Here is a 21,897-nt window from a genome sequence, read left to right as displayed (position 1 = left end):
TATTGTGGTTTGTGTTGTGTCTTGCTCCTGTGACTGCGTGTGTTATCGCGTATTGAGATACGCGAAAAGCACCTGAAGATGGCACTTTAGTGCTGAAACATGTAGTGCAAGAGAGAAGGGTAAGGTGAATAAATGTATGCACTGTAAGACGGTCAGAATAAATCATGGACAATTTTGACTATTTAAAGGGTCATGTATTTGATAGTACAATATTAGGTTCAAACGGACGAAGCGAATAGATACATTTAATATAATTTGCGCCAGCTGTGAAAGGCATTCTACATGCAATGAAATCAGTGTTACAGCACATCCTATTATAATTGTGCCAACATAAACTTCATTACAGTCCGAACATAGACATCTGCATATGCCTATTATCTAGCAGGTTACAATTGTACTCGGCTGGGCCCTAGTTGTACGAACGAGAGTCTGTAAGTAGGTCACAAACGGACACAGAACTTAAAACACATTATATTCGAAACTAACAAAAACTTATATTTCTCGACAATCCTCTGTTGCATTCGCATCTTTTGGAGCGCCCACGTGATCGCTACTCAGCCCTTGCCTAGCGTCAGCTTTTGTATACAGAACCATTATATAGCCAAGGCTGTTGTATAACTGCTTATTTCGAAGTCGTTGCCTAGCAACGGTCTACATATCACATTATCATTCTCTATCTTCTATATCAATGTAGGCTTTAACATATATGTGTTAAAATTGTAGCATGTCTTGGGATGTACCTTCATTAGAACTTTATTTTTTTCATTTGACTCTGCAGCCCCAATTTTGGGCCTTTGCCTACTCCATGAAAATCTTCGTTTCACTTCGGTTTACTAGATCTTAGATATTCGGTAAGACTCTTTGGGCGGGTGATCAGCTCGTCGCTAGGCCGCTACCTGTACACGAACACAGAAAATCGCACACACACACACACACACAAACACCAAACATCCATGCCATGAGTCGGATTCGAACCCACGATCCCGGCTTGACAAGTGAAGACATCACACGTTGCTAGAGGGAACAACGCACAAGCAAGGGGCAAAATTTCAGATTGCAGACGTAAGAGAACAACAGGCTTACGAATAGAAAAACATATTGCAGCAATAAAACATCTGAAGAAAAGAATACAGATCTAAACAGGTGGTCGACGCCCCTTGTGAGGTGTAATAAGTATTTTACAAAATTTAGAGAAAATTTCAATAACCAATTTATTGATTTAAATTAAGTGAACTACAGCGTGTGCTATTTTAGCGCATACAAATTGACTACTAGTATGACGTTTTAAACCATGAAGCGTGCAGTCGCATATGTGACGAATGGACAATATTAGTGCAATGTATCAGTTTTAGCATAGTAAGACACCTGAAGATGGCCATTTAGGGCCGAAACATGTTGTGTCGAAAGTAAAAGTGAAAGAAAGAAGGAAAATCTGTTACACTGTTGACGGACTGTGTAGTACATAAACAGTTTCAGGTTAAGAATCTTTTTCAAAAGTGTAATTTGGGTATAACACACGCAGTCACAGGAGCAAGACACAACATAAAGCACAACACACACACGAAAACAGAAAGAGTGCTCCGACAGAAGAGGATAGATGTGACTCGAGTAGTGAGATACGACGTAGGAAAAATCCTGAACAATTTTAATATTTTTAATATTTAATATTTATCAATATATATGATAAATATATATTTTAATTATTTTAATATGAAGACGACAAGGCATGCAGTGAACTAGTTTAACGTTAATAGAATAAGCACCTGAAGATGGCACTTTTGTGCCGAAACATGTAGTGCGAGAGAGAGGAGTGAGGTAGATAAGTGTATGCACTAGAAGACGGTGAAATAAATCATGGACTGTAATTTGGGACTAGCGATGTTTATATCTTCAGGTTAAACTGCATAGCAATGTTACATATTCCTATAAGACACCAACAATAGGAAAAATAAGTTGATATATTAACAGGAGTGGTAATCACTATATCGTCAGTCCCAACACACGACATCAGCCAGACGCCTGTGTGTGTGTACGCAAATGTCTCTTGTTTCCTACGAGTGTTAACGAAGCACACCATAATTTACACGCACATCTTCCAGAAACTTGTACTGTACTTCGATAAGAGAATCAGCTTTGTGGGCTGTAATAATTTTCTTCTAGTGGCAGGAATCCTTACTAAGGTCTCCGCTTCACATATCGGCTACATCTCACACCATAAACAAAATTCCAACAGCCAACCGACAGATTCATGTTATCCGCAAAGCATGGTCGTGATCATGGCAATGCGTGCTAGCGGCATAGACAACGGTTTGCTGTCCCACTGTATTTTATTGCTTATTTTGAGATTGCTCAAAGATTGTTGTCAGTCAGAGAATTATGTCTTCGAAGAGATGAATCTGTCTCTTTCTCTCGCAAGTACTGGTGAAGTTAATACACGTGTAACAAACTTCGAGGATATCGTACATAGCATTTCTGAGTGTTTTAATTTAATTTGATGTGGTTTAATGTCTTGTTAGTGTCAATAGTTCCCATAAGGAGTATCTCAAGTTACAAACATCTTCCGTAAAGGACGAAGATCCACGCCTATAGATTTATAATGTTGAACAGTTTGCATACAAATTTCTAATGCCCCCTCAAAACCTTAAAATTTAAAACCCGATGGTTTCTGCAAGTATCAGCTGCGTTAACTTCCTAAGACTCGAATTCTATCGACAAGACATACTTGTGTGTTCCATATGGTTCTCACAGTAAACAGCGACTGCTTCCCCAAAACAGCACTACCTGANATAAGGAGTATCTCAAGTTACAAACATCTTCCGTAAAGGACGAAGATCCACGCCTATAGATTTATAATGTTGAACAGTTTGCATACAAATTTCTAATGCCCCCTCAAAACCTTAAAATTTAAAACCCGATGGTTTCTGCAAGTATCAGCTGCGTTAACTTCCTAAGACTCGAATTCTATCGACAAGACATACTTGTGTGTTCCATATGGTTCTCAGAGCAAACAGCGACTGTTTCCCCAAAACAGCACTACCTGACTGGGCTTTGTACCGGAGACGTTATGTTTCCTGTGAGGTACGGACTGAATGTTTATATATTAGTTTGAAGAAATCCAATATTTAATCCAAGTCACATCAGAAAATCGGGTTAGTCAGTCAGTAAGTCTTGGTGTCGAGCCCCGTCTGGGGCTCATGACCAGATATTTATTACCGTTAAACGTTACGGTTTTGGTTTTTTTGTGGGGCGCCCTCTTTGACGAGAGGACGGGTCCGTCTTTTTTACATGCTACTGGCCCTTGCCAGCGTAGTCTTTTTCGGATCCGAGTCCCTTGGGACTCGCGACCGTATATTACTGTCTCAGATTTGAGCCTTCCCTTTTCCTCGCCTCCTACGACTCGCAGGGTCACGTTGGAGGTAACCGACCCAGCCTCCTCACGGGAATCTCGTATTTAAGGGTTAAATTTATTTCTCAAAGTATGATTTGTTTCATTCTGGTCCGTCACACTAACAATATTACAAAAGATTCAGTAAATTCCGTCCGGTGTGGCTGATGAAGGTTTTTTTTTAATCTTTTACCCATTATATGTTTCAGGCCTATAGACCATTTTCAGAGGATATCAATACAGTCAGAAACCACTATTACGTACAATATGTTCTACGGATATTATTAATATATACATACAATATCATCATAATATAATATACAAATCTAATATTTTAACAACCAGAGCAGCTTGTACCAACACGTTCAAATGTCTGTCATATTTGTTTTACTTTTTAAACCAAATCGGTTTGTGTCCCTTCTACTTCCTCTCCCCGAAGGAAGCCAAGCGTCCACCGCCCTGCGGTTCTGTCGTTTGGAGAACAGATTTCTTTAGTGTCGTCTTGTTGATGTTAGAGGCGCGCTGTGTTGTTACATTGTAGGTTGTATATCGTAGGTTAGAATCCCACTCAGGGTATGGATGTTTAGTGTTTGTATGTGTGTGTGTGTGTGTGTGTGTGTGTGTGTGTGTGCACTCGATTATCTGTATTTATATCCAGGTAGAAGCCTTGCGGCGAGCTGATCACCCACCGAAAGATTCCTACCGAATATCTAAGATCTAGTAAGCCAAAGAGAAACGGAGAGTTACATGGAGGTGTGCCAAGGCCCAAACTGGGGCTGTAGCGCCAAAGGAAAAATATATAATTAGGAGTTTGCCAGAAGTTCTTCAAAATACTGTAACCATTCCAGTAACAGACTCTCATTGATTTACTTAGACTCTGTAATTTGCTCGGTTAACCCAACCGGTAAAATTTCTTACGAGATTTCGGAATACTTATGCCTATGATAATCACAATGGAAGGAATATTCACATACACATAAAAGCCGACACCTGTCACATTCTCTCTGTATTCCATGCTTGTTATCTGTACAACTTTCCTGTGTTTACTTCCCGCTGGGAAACGAACTATTAAGGAAAAATCTTCGTCTGTAGTCCAGTGTTCCTCAATTTCTGAGAATTTTCTTGAATTCCTAATTCTTGTGTAATTTCCTTGAATAGGTCAAAGAACCATTCTACACTACCCCTATCCATTCCTGCAGCGCTCTCCTTTTATGCCCCTTCCGGAGTTCTGAAAAAAAGAATCTCTTTTCTTTTTGAGAAGCAGTCAACCAGTCTTTATTGGCATTTCTTTTTATTACTCAAAGGAACTTTAGTTTTAGCCTCCTGCTGAGCTTTACTTGTATGATTCTTATAAATCCACCAACACAACAACTGCTTGTTCTCTCACTTATTCACCTCGGTTTCTATGCAACTTAAAAATGTTCACAATATCCCTTTAATTTAAAATAACATCAAAATCACATAAATTGCTACATGTTTCGATCTTACTTGGCCATCTTCAGGAAACTGTTTACGTCCTGAAACCGTCGCACTTACTGTATCTCAAGGGAGAAGCGCCCAACTAAAGAGAACATACTCACGAAGGGGCACAAACATGGAAGCAGCAAAGGGAAAATAACGCGGAACGGAGAGAGAGTTTCGTTCTCAGATAAACACGTTTTAATGTGAATAGCGATATGCAATATCATGAAAATATACTGACTTAAGATCTAGTTCAGTGCAATGGTTCCAAAAAGCGAACAACTGCCTTAAGATGGCCAAGTAAGGCCGAAACATGTAGCAATTTATGTGATTTTAATGTTATTTTAAATTAAAGAGAGTTTGCCAACATTTTTATGTTGTATCAGAGATGGAGGCAAGTGATACCTGAATGCAACAAGTCACATCTCGCTATTTCAGACCATTTTGGATACGAAAATCATCAGACAAATATTTACCCATACGGAATTTACTATACGTTTCGTTTAAACACATTTTGATCAGCCTAACTAGTTTCATGAGTATCCCAAACTCTATGAGAATACTGTACAATACTCCCCCCCCAACTGAATCATTATCTCTTGCTTAAGTATACTGAAGCTAAATACAGCGTGTATTTGTGTGTTCTGTATGGCTCTCACAATAAACAGCATCCTTCTCCTTAAACAACATTAACCGATTTTTTATAGCGGAGATGTAATGTGATTCCTGCGAGATACGAAGTAATTTTTTGTCCAGTGCAGAAGAAATTCAATCTTTAAAAAGAGTTTACCTACCACGTAAGTCCTTATGTTTTGTGTCGTATTGAAAACTATTGGATGATAAACATTGGTCGTGATTCTCAAGCGGATTGTTGCCAAAATGAAATGATCTGCGCTAAACCGCCAGTAGTAAGTAACTCTGACTCTGACTCTGACTCTGACTCTAACTCGGTCGGTTGGAGAAATGGTTTGGCTGTGAGACAGTCACCAGCCGGTAAGAACGTGAGCAGAGAAGCAGAGGACATTGTTGGAATCCATCACCAGGAAACAACTGGTGAAGACACAGCAGACTGAGAAGACTTTAAGTGTAGTGTGGTTACAGTGATATTTGGAGTGTGTAGCTTAGTCAGACTGTAGTTCCGATCTATAATACTTCAATAAATCCAATAACCAATCTAAATTCCGTCTATAATCACCCAATCACGTGACAATACTGATAACGATGTAAGCATTAGAGCATAAGTTATTGCTTATTTTACAATTTATTTAAATTCCTCAGACGTCGAGTGAAAATAAAGTCACAAATCTCAATAGACATTATTAATTGCAGAACATATAATTGAAATTTAAAATAGTACAAACACGTGAAGACAACACACAGTTGAAGAAAGTCGTCTTCTGGGTTTAGGCGCCGTGTATTCTTCGTTTTGGCCGACGTTTCGGAAGAACGTATCGCCTCCATCATCAGAGCAGTCNGACCAACTGCGAAAATCGACTCTCCAGTTGCAGCAATTGCTTGGCTTGATCGAGAGGACCCTACGTATCCTATATTACGCACGTGAGAAAGTAAGAATATGACTTACATTTTTACGAATATATTTTTGCTTATTCTGAATATAAACATGGCAGAATATTCAACATTTCGAGCTTAAGATTTCTGAAGAATTACATTCCGGCCAATACAAGACGGGCTAGGTCGCAATTTGCTGTTTCGAATGCGTCTTTCAGCAAAAAATTAATAAATTAGTATATTGTCGCGTATCGGGCGTATATCGCGACAAATAAATTCCCAATGTATTCGATGTAGCGAATTTTATTTCACATTCGCTCTTACAATCACCCAAATTACAATCTGACGATTACTGCTATCTGCAGTATCACAAATAGTACACTCCAAATGCCACAATACAACTGACTGGTTGCTGGCTAACTCGACGATAGGTCCAGGACTCGCTGACTGACTCAGTACAACTCTGCGGTAGCCACAATAGAACTCTCTGGTAGCCACATTAGAACTGTCTGTGAATAGCCTTCGCTGCTCCGTATGTAGCCTCGATCGGACAGTACGGGAAAACGGCCACGTAATAGGCACCCTTTTTGCCTGGCGCTGTGTTGCTATGTAACGCTAGCGGAGGTAACCGCTGTTACTATCGTAACGTCGCCGCTGTTGACTCGCGTTGCCTAGCGACCGCGATATCCCTCGGTGACGTCACCGCGGAGGGAGTGGCGGGGCGGGAACTCGCCTATTACCGTAAGAACGAGAGCGTTACGTTACCGCTGGGGAGGTAGGGGTCAACATGTCACAATATTTTATATGAAGTTAAGTACTCAAATAATAACACAAAACAGAAGCAAATATTGTATCAGAAGAAACCAAAGTAATATTCCTCCAGCAGTTGCAACACTTATGGGTTATTCAATATTCTCACGGATGTGACATGCACACGGCAGATAAATTTAGAAATCAAACCGCTACATACGCCACGCCCTCTTGTTCCGATAATCTCTCATATTCGAAACTCATAAAGATCATTATATTTCATTAGACCCAAACTTTACATGAAGATTTCAAAATACCATTAATACAAGATGTAATTAAGTCAAACATAAACAAATACAAAGACCGAACAACAGATCATGTAAAACAACTCATAAGTGACCTATTCACCCAGCCCTTGGGGAAAAGAAGACTGAAGAAAATCTGGCCAGAAGACCTTCTCGATGATGTGTAACCACACGGAGAACCATTAATGGTACCCGTCACAAACCATCAAAATTTAAACCATTTACTTATTACTCACATTGTTACTATGGAGCAGATTGTAAATTTGAAAGAAATAAAATAAAAAATATTTCATTAGCTATTACATTTCATTTTCTACTCAGCCTTGAATTTAAATGCCCGCGTAGAGCACTGACCTTGTTGATACGCTAACAGTCGCCCAAGCATTCAAAGAGTTTCTTTCTACTGAACTTGAAATTTCACTGTCGTGTTCATACGATCTCGTCACTGGATCCTATGCTGAGCAAAGAGGTCCAGTCTACATTTGGACAGCGAACTGGTCTAACATAGAATACAGATTTCAGATCAGAATTTGGTATGCAATTCTCACATCTCCCTTTACATTCGAAACCTTAGTCCATGTCGCACTACACCAACTGGCCATCTTTTTTTTTTTTAATTCGCATAGTGGGGGGTGGAGTCCAATTGGGTCCACTCGGCACAGCGGGCACTGATTGGCCTATTGTAGCCTGCCCCAGTTGATTATGATGATGGGTAATTTGGTGGAATGAAGATTGGCAGAGGAAACCGAATTACTTGGAGAGAACCCGCCCCAGCGCCAATTTGTCCACCACAAATCCCACCTGACCAGACCCGGGATCGAACCCGAACCGCCGCGTTGTGAAGCCAGCGACTAACCGCTTGAGCTCCGGCGCGGCCTTTCTGGCTACCTTAATATTCGCTGAAGTTCCCCCTTGTGTAACGGTCTACTGATTCCTAACACTTCCGCCTACGCCCATCTCAGTTTACATTCTGCCCTTTCTGTGCTAACGGTGGGAAGCATTCCCCTAATGTATTTCCCCTTTTAAAAGAAATTTGATTCCCAGGAGAGGAAAGAACATGAAAATAAATGGAATCTACATCAAAGTATTCAGAAACTATAGCAATATAATCAATACAGGCCTTCAGTAATAAGGGCCAATGACAACATGAACAAGCAGCACTGCTCACCAGTTAATAGGAAACAATGTTAATAATAAAGACAGAAAATATAGCTGAAAACAGTTCACATAACCTCTTCCTTCAGTCACAAGCAGACAAACTGACTTGCATATAAACACACTGCACATCTATAGTCAGAGTCAGAGTCAGAGTTATTTGCGACTGGCGGTTTACCGCCAATCAGTTCATTTTGGCGCCTTCTTTCTTCATCTGAATCCTTGAGGAGAGGATGGGTCTGTCGTTTACGATTGCTGGTGGTCCTCGCCAGGGCAGTTATTCTCGAGTCCTGCGGGACTCGTAACCACATTTTACTGTCTCAGATTTGAGATTCCTACAACCTGGAGGATGACGTCCCCGTATCTATATCCGGGAGGAACAGGGTGGTCCAGTTATACCCCCAGACATTGGGCTCCCTTTTCGTCATCTCCAACGACTCGGGGACTACAGTGGAGGTATTCGAAACCGTGTATATCTGTAAGTCCAGAATTGGGCTTATTCAGTAGTTACCACAGGAGTAAGACAAAGCGATTCATCCCATGGTCGTCAGGCATGTATCTTAACATCTCCTTACACCCTTCGTCCTCCGTCTGTTTCAGCCGGATATTTAAAGAAGCTGTCAGTAAGAAGACAGGATGATTAGTAAAGTGAATCAGCCGGTGGAAACTAAGTACTGAGAATAAGCCCCAGGGCCACATTATCTACCATAAATCATAAATGACCTGAACTGGGGACGACCATAGGAAGCAGACTAAAGGCCTCCACAATGACAGGGCCTCGTTTGTGTTGCAGTTCTTCTCTTTTTGTCATCATTATCATCATTACAGCCTCCGTCATTTCCTTGTCTTCTTATTCAGTAACTAAATGGCAAACTCCGTAACTAAGGACATTTCGTAAAAAGTTAATAATTGCCTATTTTCTCAAGACCTTCCATGACTTGTGAACCGTGAATCTCGCCGCTGGACTCTTGTGTTGGGTAAAGTATACCCGGCCCCACATCCTCAATTCCTGTTTCTCCACGTTCCTGTCTATTCTTATCCTTCTCTCTAAGGCTATTACTCCAACTGGTCTCTTCATTCGTGGATCTCAAGCGTACACAATTCTTGCATTCTATTAAGGCCGGATTTAAGCGGCAGCGACCGGGGTGGTCTCCCCGGGGCCTCACTAAACAAAAATAGAATTCACCAATTTTGTTGAGACATTCGCTTCTCCAGAACCACGAAACGTTGCGTAGGATTTGAGGCTCATAGCGGTGGTTATGGAGAGCACTGTCTCTTGCGATAAAACACCATATAGTCCGTTCAAAGTCAACCGACGTTTCGGAGGAACATATTGTGACGTGGATGGCCAGAGCGCCGCTAGGTAGCGGACCGAAAAACACACCGCGACTGAATGCACACAAGGCAACAATGGAAGATGTGTCTCAGTGGAGGAATTTTATTGCGCGTTACTAGGTAACAGCGCACCGATGAAGATGCTGGCCAGGAATCACTTGACTTGTTCTATGTGTGGACTTTCTTATGTAAAAATAGAACTGGGTTTTCTGTGCGTGGTCCGTGCGGAGGCTATGAGAATAACACCAGCAGTTGAGCAGAAACCTGTGTGGAGGCAGGAGCGAATACCTCCACCGTGACCCTGCGAGTAGTAGGAGGCGATGAAAAGGGAAGCCTCAAATCTGAGACAGTAAAATATGGTCGCTAGTCCTAAGGGACTCGAACCCGTGAAAGACTGCGCTGGCAAGAGCCAGCAGCATATACAAAAGATAGACTCGTCCTCTCGTCAGAGAGGGCCTCCACAAAAACAAGACCGTAACTGTCAAACAGTAATAGATATCTGGTCATGAACCCCAGATGGTGCTCGACACCAAGACTTACTGACTGACCGCCAGTCGCAATGTGACTTTAACTTTGACTTGGGTTCACTTCAGTTCTCGGTGAGACAGTCACGGGAAGTTCGTAAAGACGTGTGAAGACTTGACGTGTGAACTGAAGACTCTGTGTAATTACAGTAATCTTTAAAGTGGTACAGTTAGTGAATATCCAATAAACGGTTTCACCAATCCAAACCCGCGTTGTAGTCACTCAAACACGTGACAATATCACCTCAATATTCAGGGTAGAATAAGCCGAGCAAGATACCAGCGTGAAAACAGACGGAAAGCCACACTGGTGTCTTGCTCGGTTTATTCTACCCTGAAGATGGAGGTGATATGTTCCTCCGAAAGGTTGGTTCGAGTCCAGCAGGCTACGCAGCGTTATATCCCAGAAGATGGTACTCCTCACGAAATGTTACGTAGTTCGTATTTATAGTTATTATACAAACTAAGAAGACAAAGAGAAATGTCATGCTTATACTTGTTACTGATAGAGGACTCTGTATTTTGACTGTCCCGGGACCCACAAAACAAAAAATCCTGTCCTGAGAGACACGAATCCAGAGAACTGGAACCAGGCCACAGTAAGGTATGAACTTTCAGAGGATAATAACATCGATGTCCTTACAGCAACACACTGGGGCCATGCGTCCCCTGCATCAGCCTCCAATATGTTCTCGGAACACAAATCCCTAATTTAATTTACACTGTGGCTGGTTACAAAGTTCAGTTGTCCTAACACTTAGGCAGTTTTCTGTACTGAGGTTTTCTTTTTTAAAGCGGTGAATTTATACCAGTTGACATATAAAACAAGTAAAATTTCAGGTCAATTTGTTCATAATTTTGTTTTAGGATCCTGTACCACTTACTTAGGAAATATGGTAACCTGGGGCAGAGTAATGAGTGAAGGAGTGAAAGGAACTGCCAGAAAGCATAAGTAAAATTAACCAACATCCTAATGTAGGTTAATTAGGTGATTTTAAAATATGCTATTCACAATAAATTACATTATTGTTCTTGCAGGTTATTTAGCTACGCTTTTTCAAAGTAAATGCCTACTAGTTAGATAAAAAAATTGTAACAAATGATAAAATTATCTAAAAAGTTCAGAGTTTTAATCACGTGGCCTGTGACATATCATAAAGTTATGACAAAGTTCTTGAACAGAAGCTGTCTAGATTTTAATACGTGTTGGAAAAATGAAAACTACGCAACAACAAAAAATAAAGGCCACATAGATTGAATTACAGAAGGAAAAAGCAGCTCCTGTTGTTGTGTATGTATGGACGTGAATGAGTAAATCTGAAAGGAGGAAAGTGAAGCAGCATATTTACGCGTTCTTAGGCCTATCACTGGATATACATGTACCCTTACAGACCATGCAGGCAACACGACAACACGCAGTACAATACAAATATATGCCTTCAAGGTAAAAAAAGGTAAATATCCTTGTGCTTTATTAATTAAGCATTACGCCATGAAGGTGTATGGGGGACTGGATATATAGATCCACATTTGCTTGACCTCGGCACCAGCTGGAGGTGAGTGGTCAACTTCACGCCCCGGTCGTTTTAACCCCGGGAAAGAGCCCCGGTATGCAATGAATATGAGGTTGGGTGGACCCCAGAGCCGGTCTGGACGATTAGAAAGTGAAAATTCTTGACCCTACGGCGACTCGAACTCCGATCCCTCGGTCTTCCAGCCCATAGTTAGTCGCTATACCGACTATGCTAACCCGGCTCCACAAATTTATACCTTGGAAGAAATAATCCAAGACAACAGAAACAAGTGGCATAATCACTTCTTAAGAAAGGACTTTCCATGATTGGCTCAAGAAGTTATAATTGGTGACCAGACGGAAGAAGAAATGTTGGACGACCGAGAAGGCGATGGGACGGAACGTGCAAATAAAAGCCTACCTTGAAGTAGATGGTGGTGATAATTTAATGACGCTTTCAGTATCAAGACTACACGGGACCGGATGAAGGGATGACCGATGTAAAGGATTAGGAAGGATTCTGGCGTGACATAATAGTACTACTATTCCAGCATTTCCTTTGAGGAGCTGAGAAGAGCAAGAAAATCCTCAGTTGAGTCAGCTTCCAACCGAACTTCTGTGGAATGTAAGTACACAGCGTTACAACTAAATTAAATTGTTCGTCAAAATTTACTGTTATTTTAGAGTTTCTTATTAGCATTGCTGTCACTGCTAAAGTCACATCTATAATAAGTGTATACTTAATCAGACAGGCGTCAAAACTCCGTAGACTGGGGAACAATCAATTCTAATATCTTCACGCCAAAGAAGTACAGAATGATGCAGACTTTGCGAGTCATCTGAGAACTGCAGAACATAAATCAACAACGGCGCTGGTCTTGCTTGCTGTGTATGGGACAGAATTGTACGTCTGAACCGTTTCGAGTTAATGATGTTTTCAAATGATAGCGACAAACTGTCGGAGAATGGACTGGAATTAGAGAGCTGATTCCCGAAAGCCGAAGTCGGAATTTCCGTAATGCGACAGTCGGTTCATGTGCTGCTGAATTAGTAATCTGAAGGATTATCCACTGAGCGGCTCTCGGGCTCAAGGCATTAAATGTGCAACTGTTGAATGTTCAAAGACCAGCACAACATATTTAAATAGGACTTTTAAGAACAAGCTATAACAGAGGTCTCTATTAGAACATACTGCAGCACGCGATAGTGTACTTGATTGAGGCACTATGCTACAAGCCGGTAGGTCGCGGGTCCGGCGAGACCACTGGATTTTTCAATTAAACTAATCCTTCCAGCCGCACTATTGCCCTGGTGTCGACTCAGCCTCAAACAAAAATGAGTACCAGGAATCTTTCTTGGGGTAAAGGGCTGCCGGCGTGTAAGGCTAAAAACCTCACTACCATCTGCTAGCCGACTGTCTAGAAAATGTGGGAGCTTCGACGTCTCACAACCCTATGGCTGTCCACAGCCTGTCACAGGGATAGCTTTACCTTTTATTTTATTAGAAAATATTTCAAATTTGATACATATGTCACAAGACAAGTTTAGGAAAATATATATTCAGGAGGTACACAATTTAAATAACTCTGGAGACATTTAACACTTATTCAGTCACGGCGCTTGAGATGGACAAAACATAACTTTCAAGGGGGAAAAAGCATCTTGACTTTAAGTTCTCAACAAGTGAGATCACTTGCTTCATCTAAGAATAGACGGATGGACGTAAAATATTATCTTGTTAAAGCAGTTTAAAGGCCGAACTGGTTCTAAATATCATATAAAATTGAATTCGTACCTCACAGGAAACAAATTACATTTCCGCTACAAAGATCAACCCGTTAATGATGCTTAGGGAGGAAATTGTTTATTTTGAGAACCATACGGAACACACGAACACAATCTGTACGCAGAATGCAGAGTTTTATTATGTTAAAGCAGGTTGTATATTCGATATAGAAACCATTGATAATGAAAGTATTAAAAACAGAGGCTCTGAATGTGCGTACGGTGTTAAAGTGGCTCAAGACAGGATGAACTTTGAAGATTTCTGTGATTACTGCGACGAATCAGGGAGTTCTACAGAGAAAACTAATGTCTTTACAAGCCACTTAAGTTCTCATATCAAAGAGGATTACGGACAACAGATTTTCCGAGTTAGATTGCTAGTTAGGAAATGGAAACTGCAATCCTGAAACTAGCCAGTTTCCTGACTTTCACAACTTGTTACCGGAGACATGGACCGAACATTCCATCTCGCTTGCCACAGCACCGAAATCTTAAGCTTTTACAGACTGCAATAAGGATACGCCATGGTAAAAGGACCTTCAGCAAACATATAGTAGACTGGTTTCCACTACAGTAGCCCCGTCCGACGTTAGCTCGCGGTAAGGTGAAATGTAAATTTATACCTGTTGAGTAATTAATTAAAAAACCACGCCATAAAGACGCAGAGAGGGTGGATGTATAGCTACGTCATTTTTAACCTTGACACTGGATGGAGTTGTGTAATCAGCTTTACGCTTCCACGACTTCGCTCTAAGGGAAAATGAATATGGCTAAGACCCCTTTCTCCTGTATATTTTCTAATTAACTCTCCATGAGTCATTGTATCATTGTACACTATAATGAGTGAGCAACTGACAGCGTCGTAAAACAAGACACGAAAAGTAAAGAAGTAAATAAGTTTACATCAAGAAGATGTAAGATGCAAGACTCAGACTCTCACTTTACTGTCACTGAAATTGATTCCTGTGAACAAAATTAAGTGGGTAATAAACATTTAAAAGTAAAAAGTAAAGTAAAGGTATCCCTGTAACAGGCCGTGGAGGCCCATAGGGTTGTGAGACGTCGAGACTCCCAAATTTTCTAGAAAATCGGCTCATAGATGGCGGTAAGGTTTTCAACCTTACGCGCCGGCCGCCCTTAACCCCCAAGAATATTTCTGATACTCATTTCTGTTAGGGGCTGAGTCGACCCTTGAGCCATAGTGCGGCTGGAAGGACTAGTTCAATTGATAAATTCAATGTTCCTATCGGGATTAGAACCCGCGACCTTCCGGCTTGTAGCATAGTGCCTCAACCAACTACGCGACCGCGTACCCCCAGTACACTTTTATGTACTCTTTATAAAGTGCGCGTTCTGAGAAAACCTAAAGTAAGTGGTGAAACGGAAGGGGTATCTGGCGAACGGAGACCAGTGAGGGGGTCAAATGAACGTAAATAATCAGTTTCAGGCTCACGTCGCTTTAACTCCTAGAGCAAATGAACCCACCGCAGATTAGATAAGCCTGTCGCACGATTCAGATGTTGAATATGGCCTTTCAAATTATCGCCATGGTATCAGGTGGAGGGTCTTGGCAGAGGTAGCCCCCCCCCTGTTCATATTCTAATCTTGGACCTCAGCAAAATAGAGTTCTGGTCCTTCCGGTCTGCACCTATCACATCACCGAAAAGAAATCTCGTTATATTTAAAAGAAAACTTATTGCAAAGTTAGACCTGTTTTCCCGTGTGCTGCAGACTTTGTTGAGGAACATACGCGAACAACAGCTAACCACCTGAGCAACTACGTATATAGCTCATGGAACTGACTTCTTGAAAAGCCAACACCCGAACCACTACTCAAGAATATCCCAACATTTTCTGGAACCAGAAATTTTTACCATGTTGACATGAATCCTCCAATTATCCCTACCCTAAGCCAGACGAGTCCAGTCCATACTTGTCCATCCCATTTCTCTAAAATCCATCTTATGGTATGCTCCTACCTATCGCTAGCTCTTCCTAGTCGTTCCTTTCCTTCTGGCTTTCCCACTAAAATAATCTATGCATTCCTCTTTCCCCCATGCGTATCTTACGGGAATAATAAGCATAAAAGCTCAGTAGCCTGTAGTCCATAAGCGAACTATACCGACCGAGCGACCGCCGCTTGGCAGCGAAGTTAGTGCCAACTTTTGCGAATAGAGAGTGTCACATAGTCAGCGCAACGGATCCCCACGGCCGTTAATCTTGGTTTTCTAGACAGGAGCAGCTATTTCCTTGAAATAGCTCCTCATTTATCCTCACGAGGCTGAGTGGACCCCGTTCCAGACCCACTACTTCTCAGAAAATCTGGTAGCGTCGGGAATCGAACGCAGGAACTCTGACTACTAGACCACAGAGGCGGTCCTTACGGGAAATCTTGTGAGATATTGACGGTGTGGTTATCAGTGTTTCGGTGGAAGCTTCGGCCCTGAAAATGCCACGAATTTCAAACACACAAAAATAAATAAAAGCATGATAAAGTATAAATCGAACCTGTTTGATTTACTTCCAGCAAAGAGTACACTGTAATATAGCATTCAAACGAGAAATGTCGCTGTCTGAAATTCATCAGGAGAGCTTTGATCAATATGTACAAACACAGGCCTATTATAGGCGCCATAGACTTTTATGTCTATGTGGGTTTCAAATGTGGTTGACATGAAAACAGAAATATGAATAACAGCTCAGATGAAAGAAACAGGTTATCAGTGTGTCAGTCCACACGAATTCTAGACCTGCCATGGCAGACAACTCTCATGTAGTTAATTAGCAAGTCCATACTACACACACACACACACACATTTGGATGAGACACTACGCTACAAGGCGGAAGGTCGCGGGATCGAATCCCGATGAGGTGGATTTTTCAATAGCCCTGGGGATCGAGTCAGCCTCTAACAGAAATGAGTACCAGGAATCTTCCTGGGGGTAAAGGTGCGGCTGGCGTGTAAGGCTGACAACCTCACCGCCCTCTGTGAGCCGACTGTCTAGAAAATGTGGGAGCCTCGACCTCTCACAACCCTATGGGCCTCCACGGCATGTTACAGGGAAACCTTTGCTTACTTTTTACTTTATATATATGTATCAGCACAAGTTGAATGTGAGAGGTATGCTTTACGCCCCTGCCGTTTTATCCTGGCGAAAGAGCCCCCCATGTCCACAGGAAGCTGAGTGTTTCCCAGATAAGGTCTAGACCATATGCCCCTATAGGAAATCAGACCCCTCGGTCATCCAGACCCACAGCCAGTTAATTCACAGGCCATACAAAATTTAAATGTTTATTAAAGTCATGTTTGCCTAATGTTTCAAAAAGTCCTCGAACTATTATGAAAATGCACTTTACGTGCGCTGTATTTACCTCACCAAGAGACAATTTCCGCCTAATATATATTTTGACTCGATGTATATTTAATGAGATAATTTCAAAAGACTACAAGTGAAGCCTGATTCATATTTAGTCGAAAATGTCACAAGTTTTGGTGATGCTTCCATAACCAACCCCACGGAGCTGAACCCTTCTAGAGAAGCCACTAGTCGCTTAACTAATCAAGAATTTTCCAACATTTTACGGGACCCGAATGTTCATTACCGTGTTCGCAAGATCACTCCACTGGTCCCTAACCTGAGCCACATCAATCGAGTCCATATTACCCCATCCTATCTCACTACGATTCATTTTAATATTATATCCCACCTGCGTCTGTATCTTCCCAGTGGTCTCTTTCCTTCTGATTTTCCAACCAAAATGCTATATCCATTCCTCTTCTCCCATACGTGTTACATGCTCTGTCCATCTCTCATTGCTCTAATTATATTTGGCAAGAAGAGGAAATTACGATGGTTCCATATTATGCACGTTTCTTCTGCCTCCTGTTATTTAATCTGTCATCGACACATAAGCAGTTCTCAAAACAGAATTTAATTTTTAAGTTCAATGATACTAGCAATTGTATTCACTTTCAATTTTATATTGTATTTAAACTCTGATACAAATTGATTCACACTGGACGGTGTTATCAATTATTCTATAATTTCGTTTACTAATATAACAGAAAAGAACGAATAAAGCTAAGATGATATTCTACGTTTATTTGAATCTGAATTCTGGTATCACACCAATACATTCAATTGCATACTGAGGTGCTTGAAGCGTATATTTAAACTTAAGTTTCCTTACAAAATTCGTAACATTACTACGACGTAAAGACTCTTTAATAAAAAGTAAAAAAGTAAAGCTATCTCTGTAATAGGCCGTGAAGGCCCATAGGGTTGTGAGACGTTGAGGGTCCCACATTATCTAGACAACTGGCTCAAATTTGGCGGTAATGTTGTCAGCCTTAGGCGCCGGCCGCGCTTTACTCTCCAGGAAAATTATTTAATTAATTCTGGTACTCATTTCTGTTAGAGGCTGAGTGAACCCCAGGGCCATAGTGCGGCTGGAAGGATTAGGTCAATTGAAAAAAATTCAATGACCTCATCGGGACTTGAACCCGCGACCTTCCGGCTTGTAACATAGCCCCTCAACCAACTACACTAACGCGTACCCCCTAAAGACTCTTTAATACTATACTGAAAATTTAAGCAACATTTTTACTTATATGTAACGAAGAAACCGATGTTTCTGGTAAAATTTGGAACTTCTAGCTATTGCAATATAAGTCTCATGCTGGCGACATTTCATGTTCGTCCTCATAAAATAATATCACATTCAGCTTTCGAATTCAAATTTAAAAGGCATAAAAGTTCATTTTTCAATTAAGATTTACTCTGCGTTACTTAATTCAGGTTAGGTTAGGCCAATGTCTTACGTCTGTAGGTTTTTAAATGTCTACGTATACATTCCGCCCTTCAAAAATTGGAATCTTCAAATGTTTTCAGAATATTGCAAACTACACACGATAGAAATAATAAGAAAACAAAATATATCCGCCAATATTTAGCAGGGAAATTCGCTTGTACAGCTCTACTCACCGAACGTTGGCTAATGTATGGCGACGGTTCCGCAGGTAACGGTTGTGGTAACTTTTCAGATCTCCGATGCTCCCTTGTTCAGCTTGCATTTTGGTGATACTTCCTCCGCTGGTATCACTGCTAGTTGTGCTGGTAACTGAACGGGTGTGAACCTTATTCTTTGTTGATTTCACTGGGGTGTTAACAGAAAATGTTGGTGATGGACTGTTGTTAAACACGTTGGTAAATTGCCTACGGTGTTTCTTTTTCCTTCGTAGTGATGTTGATGATGATAGTTGTTGATCTAACAATTCGAGTTCGCCTAGTTGATGATCCTCTTCTTCCTCTATGTCGTGCAATTGTTGAATTGGTAACAGAGATGGTAGGGAGGGATTTCTGATGCTCTCTTGTTTGTTGTTGTGCGCAGATGGCTCTGCGCCGCAGCAGGGCACACAACACTTGCACACGGAACCCCCCACCACGATTGTCTTTTGTATCTAATCCTCACTTCCAAAATACGGCAGATATTTTTTTTTTCAATTATATGTTGATAATTAATGAAGGTAGGGTGATAAAATATACTGAATTTGAAAGAAAAATAAAGTCTGAGATTGTGCTCTTGCTCTGTGTTTGATAAATTCAGTCAATCCATTTTTGACACTTCCAGTGGGAACTGTGGTATTATAGGATTTTATATAAATCTGCTTAGGGAGAAATTTCAAAAGTAATATTGAGTACTTCCGCTTCCTTTCCAACAGTTTTTTTTTCTTTTTAGTTCTTTTGAGCTCGTTATGGGGTACCTAGGAGTTTCGGTCAGACTTTACACCACTTATTGATCCGGTAGCAACGATCAACAATTGCGTCTTACGAAAACAGAAATTGGTGATCAGTTAAAGATTAAGGGTCATAAATTTAGTTCTTACGTAATTTGTTTTGAAAACTGTAATTTTTTAAAAATATTAGGCTTTCATAATTTACAGCTACTACACAAAATATATCCGTTAAATAAATTCACGTTAAAAATTCCATATATGTATTTTCCTCTTAATATGATTTGTAATACACAATTACTGATATGACTAAGAATATTTGGCAGTGGGAATTTACTTGTAATTGCCCTGGGAGGACTAGTAACCTAAGGGACATGCGGATAAGCGAGACTGGGAATGTTTTGCTGGGAAGGACAAGGGAATTAAGTATTGGATGGGGTGGGAAGAGAGGGGGAGGGAAAAGTATAAATAACTAAATCGTCGTCAGTAGTGAGGATTTTCTTCTTATCATTTCCTGACTATTTTCGGCTAACAATTAAGATGGTGTTTTTATCAGTTATGCGGAACTTCCTATTCAGAAGCAATTTTCACTATTTCTATTAAAAAGACCAATAACAATGTTCAAATATAACTAAATGAACACGCTAATGTCCCCCTTTTTCGCAATTTTTGTAAAACTGTATACACCACTATTACGTATAGCCTGCTGACACTTCGAGATTTATCCCATGAGGAAATGCACGTATAAAAAATTCCGTAATGTCCGATATATTTTAAGAAACTACAGAACACAACTGTGTACATTTACGTAGCCATTCGTCATAACATCTGAAGTGGCATGAACCAACACTGCACATGTAACCCATTGTTGTTGTTAAATAATTATTAATTACACTTCGCAAGTTGATACATCACTTCACTTATAAGATATGATTCATCATTATGATGTTTAACTTTCACTTTATGAGTACTATAACAATAAGCTTCACGTAAACTGTGCCACTTTAAACCATGAAGATAAATAAAGCAGAAATAATACTGCCACAAATATCTGTAGCGTTTATACGAAACAGCAAATGGCTGATAATATTAAGTTGCAATATTTATTTTTGCGCCAAAGTTACGTATAACAACATTAGTCACGAAGGCGGGAAAGTTCACTTCTGCTTCCGGATTTAGGTTATGCTACGAAAACAGCAAAGGCAACAGATTAAAAAAAAAAATACTCACTCACCATTTAAAGCGTAACACACACATTAAACTGACACTTTTTGTATCGTAATCTACGACAAAACCCTGTATTTTAGGCCGTTGTTAGTATCGTTTATAAGCCACTTTATTTTAATTCAATACAGCAGACACATTTTACTACAAACCGGAACGATCTTGCTGGCATTGACGCCCAGCTCACACTGAAACACGAACGCATCGTGCCGCGTCACTGTGTCAGTAGAAGGGTGGAAGCCTTGGCGTGGGACAGTGGCGGTGGGAGGCAGGGAACATTAGAGCAACTACTAAACGTAAGACTGCGAAATAATGGGGCAAAACAAACTGCGTAAAATGAAGCTATATCAAAAAGGACACTCATATATTTTTATTTTGGTTTGTACAAGAGTATGTCATAAGGGAAGTAATAATAATTGGCCGGTCATGTGCACTGGCCACAAACAAAATCCATGCTTCATATCTGAACAAACGCTTAGTCGTGTTATTTAGAAGACACGTGCATATTTAAGAGACTTACGTCCTTGCAGAAAAATCACTCCTGATAATTTAATATTCGCCCAGACAGATAAAAAGGCATGCGCTAGCGTAGTTGGTTGGGGCACTATACTACAAGCCGGAAGATCGCGGATTCCATTCCCGATGCAGTCATTGGATATTTTTTTCAATTGACCTAATACTTCCACCCACACCATGGCTCTGGGGTCCACTCAGCCACTAACAGAAATGAGTACGAGGAATCTTCCTGGCGGTAAAGGGCGGCCGGCGCTTAAAGCTGACAATTTCACCGTCATCTGTGAATCGATTCTCTAGAAAATGTGGGAGCCTCGACGTCTCACAACCCTATGGGCCTTCACGGCCTGTTACGGGGATAGTTTTACCTAGCCGAATGTTCATGCTTTCGTTACAACCACAAAGTGAACCCTAGCCTCAGCCACACTAATCTAGCCCATAACTTCATGCACCATTTCTTTAAGACCCATTCGAATATTACTGTTCCACACAATTCACACGCACAATGCACGCTGCTTCATTTCACATCCTTCTGAGATCACCATTCATAACTACCTGCCAAATTGACACTACATAGCTTCATTAAAAATAAGAACAGTTAAACTGAGCCCTCCTAAAACCTTTATTCTTAATAGTCCAATATTCTACATTTTTTCCCCCCTTGGAACTACAGCCCCAGTGGGCCTAGGCCTACCCCATGAAC

This window comes from Cryptotermes secundus, unplaced genomic scaffold (genome assembly GCF_002891405.2).
Source record: "Cryptotermes secundus unplaced genomic scaffold, Csec_1.0 scaffold106, whole genome shotgun sequence".
In the NCBI taxonomy this organism is placed as follows: domain Eukaryota; kingdom Metazoa; phylum Arthropoda; class Insecta; order Blattodea; family Kalotermitidae; genus Cryptotermes; species Cryptotermes secundus.
Note: the sequence above shows the minus strand (reverse complement) of the source record.